The following is a 12,041-nucleotide window of genomic DNA, read 5'->3' as shown; positions in this document are numbered from 1 at the left end:
TCATAATCATCCTGGCACTGCCTTTGGCCCACACCTTTTCAGTCTCTTCATCCGTTTTGGTTCCTCTAGAATGAAATCCCTCAAATGGCAAATGGTCCTGAAATGGAACCCCAGATGACCTCAGTCCCCAACATCTACTGTGAACCCCTGGATCCACCCGCCACCCCTGAGGCCTCCGCTCTGGAGGAAAACTCCCAACTATGGGGCCCTTCTCCGCCCCCACTCAGCAGGAAGTAGTAAAGAGCGGTTGTCTGCCCCCTTCCCAGCAGCAGTGGGGTTTTCCTCTTCAGAGGGGGGACTGAGGGAACGAAAGCTTTTGGGTCAATGGGGAAGCTTTGGAAATCCTAACATGGGAAAGGGTGGACACGGGTACTTTTCAACTATACCAGGAGGCCGTGCTCAAGTATCAGTAGCTGTTCAACCACATTCCAGTGCTGCCTGCAAAGTCACATAGAAACCGGGGAACAACCACAAGGGCAGATTAGGTGACTCGGGACAAACACGCCCCATCTCAGAGGACAGATTAGGTGACTCGGGGCAAACAGGCCCCATCTCAGAGGACAGATTAGGTGACTCGTGGTCACAAGCCCCTCCCCACACAGGACTAGGGACAGACACTCAGCAACTCAGGATGACTTGGGGATAGAAGCCCAGGCGGCCCTGACCATCAGCGGCAACCCGCTCGGACCCTTCCACCCTTCCATGCTGTGGAAGCTTTCGCTTTCGCTTTCGCTCGCTCAATAAGCTGCATTGCTGCTCACTCTCTGGGTCCGTGAACTCTTGTTTGGAGGTGGAACACACCGTGGGGGTAAGGCTTCCTGCTCCGTTCTTCCCGCAAGGGAGGCCAAGAACCTGAGCCCAGAACCCAAGCTGCAAATGCGGGTGCAATACCACCCCTTGCCCCGAGGTCTCCCAGCAGTCTAAATTCTTTTCCATTTTTAGGTTTCCACGCGGCCCCCAATCCCATTCAAAGAAGCCCTGAGAAGCATCGCCCCATCACCCCTCCGTGCCGGCCTTCCTAATACTCCACTGCCCTCCACTCCTCACTTCTTTTTCCTTTATATGGAATGGAAGGTCTGATTGCACACCTCTGGAGGGCCTTCTGGAATTAGAGAACCTGAAATAGCTGGAAGGAAGAACCATGAGACATTTATTGATTCCTATTCAGACTTCAATTGACAAGGGCATTGGACTTTGTGACTGACCTTGACCCAACCTCCTGACTCCACACCCTAAGACCTTCTCCCAGCTTGCAAAAAAACTGCCCTAAACGGTAACTTCTGTAACTCCACTGTTCACCCCAAACCTATAAAACCAACTCCTATCCCATCCCCCTTCACTGACCCCCTTTTCAGCCTCAGCCCAGGTGAATAAACAGCCATGTTGCTCACACAAAGCTGTTTGGGGATCTCTTTGTTCAGAGTGCATGGTTTTTTTTTTCCTTTCTTTCTTTTTTTTTTTCTTTTCTAGAGTGCATGTTTTAACAGGTATCCTTCTGTCACTCTAAAATATCCCGTAGAAGGGGCTGTCACTGTCTTTACTAATTGCTCCAGCAGTGGCAAAGTTGCTTTTGTGAGGCTGCAACAAAATATAATGGCAAACTCATTATTTGTCAGCACAAAGAGCTGAGTTAACTGCAGCAATTAAGGTTTTACAAGCATTTAAACAACCTGTAAACATAATTTCTGGGTTTTTTTTGGCAGACGGGACAGAGTCTCACTCTATCACCCAGGTTGGAGTACAGTGGCAATCTGAGCTCACTGCAATATCTGCTGCCCGGGTTCAAGCAATTCTTCTGCCTCAGCCTCCCAAGTAGCTGGGATTACAGGCACCAGCCACTGCGCCTGGCTAATTTTTGTACTTTTAGTAGAGACAGGGTTTTATTATCTTGGCCAGGCTGGTCTTGAACTCCTGACCTTGTGATCCACCAGCCTCGGCCTCCCAAAGTGCTGGGATTACAGGCATGAGCCACCGCGCCTAGCCCTGTAAACATAATTTCTAATTCAGTCTACGTAGTGCAAGCAGCTCAAAATACTGAATGTGCTTTAATTCAAAATGTAACAGATCACCAACTTAATTTTTTATTCAACTCCTTACTGAATCACTCACATCAGAGCACAGAACTCTCCCAGGCCCTTTAACTAAATTTAAGCAAAAAGCAAATGCGCTTATCTCTAGAGTCTTTACTAATGCACAGTCTTTTTATAATCTGACCCATCTTAATGCTGCAGGCCTTCAAAAGAGATACGGGCTGTCATGAAAAACAGCCAAAAAGATAGCACAACATTGCCCCACTCATCAAGGTTCATATTTACAACTTTGAGGACCTGGAGTCAGCCCTGAGGTTTGTCACCAAATGCCACATGGCAAAGGAACATCACCCGTGCTTGTGCTTTCAGAAAGCTGTCCTTTGTACATGTTACAGTAGATACCTTTTCACATTTTATATGGGCTACGTGTCAAACAGGGGAAGCAACAGCTCATGGTAAAAGACATTTACTATCTTACTTTGCTGTTATGGGAATTCCAGAAAAAAGGAAGACAGACAATGGCCCTGGGTATTGCAGTAAAGCAATGATAGCATTTTTTCAACAATGCACTATTATACACACTACAGGAATCCCATATAATTTCCAAGGACAGGCAATAGTGTGTGGGGATCGCTCCCATGTGAGGCCCCTCGGAATTGGGCCTCACCATATGGTGAGCTTGAGCCTGGACACAGTTTCTCGTTGGAGGCAGTCAAGATTGGGGAAAGTTAAACTGAGATCAAAGGATATCTAAAAGCAACTTTGCTAGACGATAAGGTGATACCTATGTGGTCTGAGAAGACATTGTGTTTATTTTCTGTTTCTGCTTTTTATGACTTGTCTACCCATTTGCTGGGTCCTGTGCTTGTTCTTGTGACTGCTGTTTGCACAGTTAACAGGCTTACTGCCTCTCTGGTGCCCTGCATAGATAGTTAACTTTTTAACTTTAGCTTTCCCCAACCTGATAATGAGACCCGTCTGGACGACTTGATTGTATCGGATTATGTACCTGATTTTACTATTGTGTTATCTGCTGCCTAAGCTTGTATCCCAGGACTTTCTGTTCCCTTTGATGAATGAGATATTGTCTGTTCCTGCAAATGAAGTAGGACAAAGATATATATACTAACTGTGTGCAAAAATAAATTTGTCACTTGAGCAAAAGCTTACTTGACCCTCCGGACCTCTCTATGCTTTCTCTCTTTTCTCCCAGCGCACTCCCCTATTCAGGTTGGAACCCTCTTGCTGGCCAAGAGTCCCCGGCAGACGTGCCCGCCGACTGGGAGCCCAGAATAGTGGAAAGAGTTAACAGAACTCTACAAAATCAAATTCAAAAGCAGAGGGGGAGAAAAGAGTAAATACTATGTAACACCACACATGCAGTTACATTTAGCTTTATTAAATGTGCCAAAAGATCAATCGGTGACAGCAGCTGAACAACATTTAACAGAACACAAAAATTAATAAAAAAGCAGGACAAAAAACATGGTGGAGAGACACACACAGGAAAAAGCTGGGAAAAAGGAAACATTATCACAGAGGGGAGAGGGGTTGCTTGTGTTTCCCCAGGTGAAAATCAACTACCCATGTGGGTGCCTACAGAATATCTAAAGGTGTATCAGGAGGCTGCCAAGCGCATGAGAAAGGGATTCAAACTCTGGGGACAACAAGAGGATCTTCCCATTCGAGTGACGGTGCAAACTAACATATCAAACAATCAGAAAATAACCAACAATACTCGTCAAGCAAGTTCGCCGACCTGGGGTCAGATCAAGAAACTTGCGCAGATGGTTAAGGATGATTTAAGAACACAGCAGAAGCCAATGACTTCAAGCAAGCTAATGGTAGCTGTGATAGCAGTAATCAGCACAGGGGTGAGTGTCCCTATTGCAGAAGCAAACCGTAATCATAGACATTGGGCGTATGTCCCTTTCCCTCCTTTAGTTGGAGCTGTTAGCTGGATGGACCCTCCTACTGAGGTTATGCCAATGACAGCATCTGGATGCCTGAGCTGACTGATGACAGACAACTTCGGCATCCTGAAGAGTAAGGGAGGAAATATCATTGGGCTTTAAATATCCTCCTGCTGGGAAAAGCAACACAGGAGAAAGGACTTACAAATGCCTACATAAATTGGTTATAAGTAACATATAAACAAGGAACAACAAGCTGCGGAAGGCCGCAGGAGGCCTCTGAGGAGGAAGGCCTCCCCATGCCTCATATTCAGTTCAGGGTGGCTTTGGCTCTGTTACCATAAACATTGTGCTCAAGGACATAAAACCCCTTCATAGCATTATGACGTAGCCAGACTTGTAGGCTCCTTTTAAGGCACTTGTTACATCAGCTGCACGTAGATAATGAGTTAAAGACAACCACATGTTCTTGTTTTATGACACTCCCAAACCACCACTGTTACCAATCCTTAGGATGACACACCAGTTCTGGCTCACTAATTCAGTTCCAGCTCACTGATTCATCCCCCATCACTCCACCCCTATCCTGTAGATCGAAGTGATTGTAATCCATAAATAGTGTGGATGATCAGAGCTCGGGGCCTTCACTGTCGTCTCCAGGGTAATAAAGTGATGGCCCCCTGGTCCTACTTTCTCTCTTAATCTTTTTCTCATTCCTTTGTTGCCACTGAACTTGGGGTACCCATGGGTGATGTAAGGCTGGCTCCCTACATTTTGGCACCCAGCCGTGTGGCTCAAGGATTTTGGGGAAGGCATGTCTGAGCGTGGTAAAGTGGAGGCGCTACAGACAAAGGAACCCCGAGGATGAAACTAATCAGCACTATGGGTAAGTGGAGGTGCTCGGGAAGTATACCAGGGATGAAAATGGGATGCACCTCTTCAGGGAAGAGGGGAATTTAGCACTAGTTGCTTGCTCTGCCAGTTGTTTTCAATAGATCTGTGCTTTCTTAGTCTGCTCTTCTATTGCTTTGTCTTTCATTGCTTTATAAAGAAGGAGCTGAGGAAAAGGAAGAGTCTGTCAGCTACTCCTCAGTATTTTATCAAGGATTGGCCAGATCGGCCTGACATTCCTCCATCAGAGAAATCACAGGCCATTTCAAAAGTGAAACTTGCTGCTCTAACAGCAGCCTTCAAGCCGAACAGGCTCAGCCCGAGGCCAGCAGCTGCTGCGGGGACAGAAGAGAGAACAGGACAAGCAAAACACAAGCAGAAAGCTGCAAGCCGCAGGCAGCGCTGGGCAGGGCCGGATTCAGATACCTACAGACTGCTGTCGGTATGTGTCTCACAGTAAACTTTTGTGTGTTTTTTGTAAACAAGTAACAACCCAAATTGTAATTCTCTGCTAAAATGTAAGTAAAATATAAGGATTTGTAAGACCTTTAAATGTGGCTCTTTCAAATCTGATTTAAGTAAAACAGTAACCTCTAAAGGGAAAGAAATTACAGCTAGCCCATAAATTAGTCAGGAGCAATTAGAAGTGAGCCACGAACTTTGCTCCTCAGTAGAAAAGAATTAACTGATTTAGTTGCAATTAACTGGTAAGTTGCAAAATCTGCTTAATATCTTAAAAGACAACAGCAGCAACAAAACAGTTCAAGGCCACGTGTCAGGAACCCTGCAGGTCAAAACGTGCAACACCTGTACCAGCAGGGGAGCAGCCCAGCAGCCCAAGACAAGTCCTGCTCCGGCCAGAAAAATGTTAGAAAAAGGGTTAAGGTATGTCGAAAGATGAAAAGAAGATGTGTGTAAGAGAGAGAAAGATAAGAAAAGAAAGAGAAAGAGAGGCACAGAAAGACACAAGAAAGACATAAAGGGGTAAAAAAAGAAATATTTCAATGGTATAAGATTGCACCCTTAGGGAGGAAGGTTATAAAACAAGTTTAGCATGTCTAAGTTTGTCAGTGAAAGTTGTCAAAATGTTATAAAAGAAAATTTATGGAAGTAGGTTGTATAAATTTTGGTTTGAAGGCCTAAGTAAGTTTTAAAACATTAATTGCAAAAAAATTGTGTGTAAATATATTGGTTAAAAGTTAAAATTGTCTAATTTTCTGTAAACTAGACATTAAAATAAAACAGCACCTGGAAAGGCCTTTAGACAGCAAGCAAGAAGGAAGGACCCCGAGGGCCCACGACGCTCCTTTTCAGCAGAAGTAGTTACAGAAGAACGACCTCCGCCCTATTTCCCAAAACATTTCTGGGTCCCAACTCCTTAAGAAAAATGTAAGAGTAGGGAGTTAGCCAGGTTCCAAGGTGCTTAAGGAAACTACTAATAAATTGGCAGCCCTAAAATTTGGATAAAAACACTTGGAGGGTCTATAATTACTGCTATGATTATGTTATTAATCTGTTCTGTTTCCCTTTGTGGAGTCTGCAAGTACACATCCAGAAACCTCCAAGAAATAAATCACCAAAATGAAGCTGTATTTGCTTACCTAGATTTGTTTAAAAAAAAAAAAAAAAAAAAAAGGGAGGGGACAGGGAATATAGAACCCCACAGATACAATGTAACTTAGCATTATTAACTAAAAAGTTTTTAAGCTTGCCAAGGGAACAACAAATAACAGCGGTTAAACAACACCTAAATAAACAATCCAGGTCAGGCGTGGTGGCTCACGCCTGTAATCCCAGCACTTTGGGAGGCTGAGGCAGGTGGATCACGAGGTCAAGAGATCGAGACCATCCTGGTCAACATGGTGAAACCCCGTCTCTACTAAAAATACAAAAAATTAGCTGAGCATGGTGGCGCGTGCCTGTAATCCCAGCTACTCAGGAGGCTGAGGCAGGAGAATTGCCTGAACCCAGGAGGCGGAGGTTGCGGTGAGCCAAGATCACGCCATTGCCCTCCAGTCTGGGTAACAACAGCGAAACTCTGCCTCAAAAATAAATAAAATAAAATAAAATAAAATAAATAAATAAACAATCCAAAAAAGAGAACTTAGGGCAATTAATCTGGTGGCAAAACCCATTAACAAAAAGTTGGAAAAAAGACAATGTAATACACTGAGGAGAGGATTTGCTTGTGTCTTCCAGGTTCAAATCAACAACCGGTGTGAAAACCATGGAGACATTTAACGCCTTATCATGAGGAGTGGTTATCACCAAAGCAGTGAGTACTCCTGGAGTTGGGACAAAAGTGAAAGGAAATAGTATCTCGCCTGTCCGAACCTGAGAAGGAGTTTGGATACCTGTGTCTCTTAACAGACCTCGGGAGCCTTCCCCTCTGTACATATTGTCACTGAAGTCCTGAAAGGTGTTCTGAACAGAACAAAAAGATTTATGTTTACTTTAATAGCAGTGACAATGGGTCTTGTAGCTGTCGCAGCTACTGCTGCAGCAGCTAGTGTTGCATTCTTCTGTTCAAACTGCTAGCTTTGTAAATAATTGGCAAAAAAATTCCTCAAAGCTTTGGAATTCCCAAAGTCAAATAAATCAAAAATTGGCACATCAAATCAATGATTTGCAACAGATGGTCATCTGGATGGGTGATCGTATCATGAGTCTTGAGCACCGTCTGTACATGCAGTGTGATTGGAACACTTATGAATTTTGTATCACTCCTACTTCTTACAACGCTACTGAACACCATTGGGAAATGATTAAGCATCACTTACAAGGGAAAGAAGATAATTTAACATTAGATATAGCTAGACTAAAAAAGGAAATTTTTGATGCATCTCAGGCTCACCTTACCTTGTTGCCTGGCACAGATGTTCTTGCTGGAGTTGCTGACAGCCTCTCCAACATTAACCCATTAAGATGGATAAAAACTCTGTGCGTCAACCATTGCAAACTTCGTGTTGGTATCTGTCCGTTTATGCTATTTGTTCTTAGTCTGTAGATGTTGGAGCCAACTTCGAAGAGAGACCCAACACCATGAACAAATAATTACAGCAATTGCAGTTTTAGATGAAAACAAAGAGGAATATGTTGGGAAAAGGACAAAGGAGAAAGGACTTACAGATGCCTACATAAGTTGCTTATAAATAACATATAAACAAGGAACAACAAGCTGCGGAAGGCCGCAGGAGGCCTCTGAGGAGGAAGGCCTCCCCATGCCTCATGTTCTGGTGCAGGGTGACTTCGGCTCTGTTACCATAAACATTGGTTTATGGTAAAGGACATAAAACCCCTTCATAGCACTATGACGTAGCCAGACTTGTAGGCTCCTTGTAAGGCCCGTGTTCCATCAGCTGCACATAGATAATACACTAAAGACAACCACATGTTCTTGTTTTATGAAACTCCCAAACCGCCACTGTTACCAATCCTTAGGATGATACACCAGTTCCGGCTCACTAATTCAGTTCCAGCTCACTGATTCATCCCCCATCACTCCACCCCTATCCTGTAGATTAAAGTGCTTGTAATCCATAAATAGTGTGGATGATCAGAGCTCAGGGCCTTCACTGTCACCTCCAGGGTAATAAAGTGATGGCCCCCTGGTCACACTTTCTCTCTTAATCTTTTTCTCATTCCTTTGTCGCCACCAAACTTGGGGTACCCATGGGTGATATAGGGCTGGCTCTCTACATCATCCCATAAGCTCAGGACCTTCTGTAGAAGGCTGTTGGAGGCCAGTTCACGGGCATGGCTTAAATTAGTTCCAAAACAAAATAAATCTCAAGCAGCTTTACATACAGCTTCTGGGCATACTCTAAAACATAATTCTCTATACTCTGGAACAGTCAAGTTCCGCCCAAACAAACCTGAATGCCAACCTGAATGCTAGGATAAGGTATGGCAGAAGCATGCTGATGTCTGGGAGTGGGAAAACTGTTGAAGTAGGGCTGGGGTGTTGCAAAATAATTCCTGTGAAATCGTCATTGATTGGTCCCCTGGGGGGGATTTTTAAAACAAATTGCACCGGTAGGCCTTCCTGTAAACCCAGTGTTATCAACTATGAAACCAATGGAAATTAAATCAAAAGCCTTACACCCAACAGAGGCTAATGCCCCTTTAATCTGGGCAAGTGGTGGCATAGTAACCCCACTTCCAAAATGATATCACCAATCATAAGCAATGAGCATTCAAAGTTATGGAAATTGTACTTGCCCAGAGCCCTCTTTATATCTGTGAGGGGAACTATAAAAATACACAGTACAGGGAGGTGGAGAAAGGTTCTCACTTTATTTCATTCCCAGCAGAACCGTCTGCATTCAAAGTTGTGTTCAACCTCCATTCACACTGGTCTGGGGAAAGTTAATATTGATAAAATATCCCAAACTCTCACTTGCTCCAGTTGCTGTCTTTTTACTTGTGTAAATTCAACATTTAATAAAAATCAAACCATTCTATTAATAAGAGCCAAAAAAGGAGTCTGGATCCCTGTGTCACTAAATCATCCTTGGGAAGCTTCCCCTGCAATTCAATTTTGTCACTAAAATTCTTAGAAAGCTTCTTATTCAAGTAAAACGGTTGACAATTACTCTTATTTTTGCTCTAACAGGCCTCATTGCTGCCACTGTCCCTGCAGCAGTAGCTAGTGTGGCCTTTCATTCTTCAGTGCAAACCTCCAAGTTTGTAGATAACTGGCAAAAAAAAATTCTACTAAGTTATGGAATTCTCAAATGAAAATAAATCAAAAAAGTGTAAATCAAATTAATAATCTCTGTCAAACTGTAGTGTGGATGGGAGATCAAATTGTAAGCTTAGAGCTTAGAATTCAAATGCAATTTAATTGGAACATTTTGAAGTTTTGTGTTACTCCCCATGGCTATAATAAAACTCAACATCGATGGAATAAAATCAGATGCCATTTGAAGGGTAGGGATGAAAACCTTACCTTGGATATTACGAAATTAAAGGAATAGGTTTTTGAGGTGTCTCAAACTCATTGAACTTTAATACCTGGAGCTGATATCCTGCAAGGAGCCGCAGATGGGCTGTCCTCCCTCAATCCAATAAGGTGCATTAAGACCATCCAGGGCTCAACTCTTATAAACTTTATTCTCATAATTCTTTGCTTGTTTTGTCTTATTATAGTTTGTAGGTATGGATGGAAAGCCTAGAGAGAATTCAACCATAGAGAACAAGCTATGGTTGTTTTTGCAAAATAAATAAGGCTATAGTGGTTTTGCAAAAGAAATAAGGGTGAGATGTTGGGGAAAAGGCCGAAGCATGACCTGCTTATGTGGTACAAAGAGCTAATGGAGCACCAGGCTCTGTACTCAAGGATGGAATGCCTCTTTGAAGCATAAGACTGACCAGACTTGCTGGCTCTCTGCTACGGCCCTCCCTTGCTCGTTAATCTGTCTAGAGTAGAACACGTTCCATATGTTTCAAGGGAAATGCCAGACTGCCACAGCTATAGATCACTCGCTTGATGCATCACTTCCCTTTCACCCCCCACATCCCTACCACGTGCTGCTTTGTTTAATCACCATAAATAGTGTGGGTTGCCAGAGCGCCAGGCCTTCACAGCCTCCATAATAGCGTTGGTCCCCTGGTTCCACTTTTATGCACTCTTAACTTGTCTCTTCTTATTCCTTTGTTTCTGCCGGCCCTCCTACCCCGCCGGCCTGTGTGAGGGCCGGAACCCAAATGTTAGGGACAGAGGGCCTGGGGCGTTAGGAGAGCTGACCTGGCAGGTAGCGATTGGTTAGGGAGAGCTGATCTGGCGGGTAGTAATTGGCTAGGTTGGTTGCTGGGCAGGAAGCCTGCCGGGCGGGAGCTTGTGGGATGGGAGGTTACAGGAGAGCTAGTGGGGCGGATGGTGATTGGTTCAGTGGGCCGCTGGGCGGGAAGGTTGCTGGTCTTGGGCCGGGCCAGGATAGAGTGAGATAAGGGACCCTCCCTGTGGGGGAGGAAGGGCCTTCCTTATCGGGAATTAGGCCCTTTCCACATGGCTGGGGAACGGGGCCAAAAGTCCTCTACCAGACACCTTGTCCACTTTTTTAGCTCTTAGCCCAATATAATTTCTGCATAGAGCCTCAAAAACCTGCACAATTTCTGAAGAGCAGCTGAAAAAAATGCACCACAAAACAAGAAAGAAAAAATGGCTCTGCCCCTGCTAAGACCTAAATCTAGGAAAGCAAATGATATTCTTGTACAATGATGCAAAAGAGATGAATTGTAATAAAGGGGTTGTGCTCTCGACTGTACCCCATCACCAAGACCAGTGCGTGAATGATACCCCAACAAATGTCTTACTACTGCTTCATATAATAGCAATACATAGTACATAGAGGGTATCTTTGGGAGGATTTTCTTTTCTTTTCGAGATGGAATCTCACTCTGTTGCCCAAACTGGAGTGCAGTGGTAAGATCTCAGCTCACTGCAACCTCCGCCTCCCAGGTTCTTGCAATTCTCCTGCCTCAGCCTCCCGAGTAGCTGGGACTACAGGCACAAGCTGCTACATCTGGCTAATTTTTTGTATTTTAGTAGTGACGGGGGTTTCACCGTGTTGTCCAGGCTGATCTCAACTCAGGCAATCCGCCTGCCTTTGCCTCCCAAAGTGCTAGGATTACTGGCATGAGCCACCACGTCTGGCCGGGATTTTCTTATCTCTAAGCATCTAAAGTTTTTTACTTTTCCACATTTTATCCCACTCTTTCAGACTCCCAGGCCAACAATTTTGTAAACGCCATTTTTGAAGATACATAACAAAGGAAACATGAACACTGATATTGCCTAAGGCAGCATTTATGGTGGCAAATGTTTGGGACAGCCTTGTTGGGCAACATTGAGAGAGGAGTGTGAACCGGAAGTGTCTGAGGATCTAAAGTCATCTTGACCTTGGTGAGCTCGCCACAAAGAAGTAAAGGCGGTCCCAATAGATTTGGAAAGTTTACTTTGCCAAGATTAAGGACATGTCCTCAGGTGGACATGGCCTCAGCTGGTCCTGATGACATGAGCCCAAGGTGGTATGGGCACAGCTTTGTTTTACACATGGAGACGTGAGACTTCGATCAGTATGTGTAAGATGTACATTGGTTCTGTCTGGAAAGGGACAACTCAAAATATGGGATGGAGGGGAAGGTTCCAAGTCGTAGGTAGATAAGAGACAAAAGGTCACATTCTTTCCAGTCTCTGATTAAC

At 44.3% G+C, this 12,041-nt stretch overlaps 1 long non-coding RNA gene across 1 annotated transcript; it reads left to right on the top strand.

Annotated features, from left to right (window-relative positions):
* The first annotated feature begins 1,464 nt into the window (after positions 1–1,464).
* Positions 1,465–10,075, top strand: LOC105726429 (uncharacterized). The gene is made up of 3 exons (XR_001109534.3): positions 1,465–4,829; positions 4,995–5,276; positions 7,034–10,075. It is a non-coding gene; the product is annotated as an uncharacterized LOC105726429 (long non-coding RNA).
* Positions 10,076–12,041: the final 1,966 nt, after the last annotated feature.

Source organism: Aotus nancymaae, unplaced genomic scaffold, assembly GCF_030222135.1.
Source record: "Aotus nancymaae isolate 86718 unplaced genomic scaffold, 86718_ANA_hifiasm-v0.15.2.pri h1tg000051l, whole genome shotgun sequence".
Classification (NCBI taxonomy): domain Eukaryota; kingdom Metazoa; phylum Chordata; class Mammalia; order Primates; family Aotidae; genus Aotus; species Aotus nancymaae.
The sequence above is the reverse complement of the archived record's forward strand: the minus strand, read 5'-3'. Positions and strand labels throughout refer to the sequence as shown.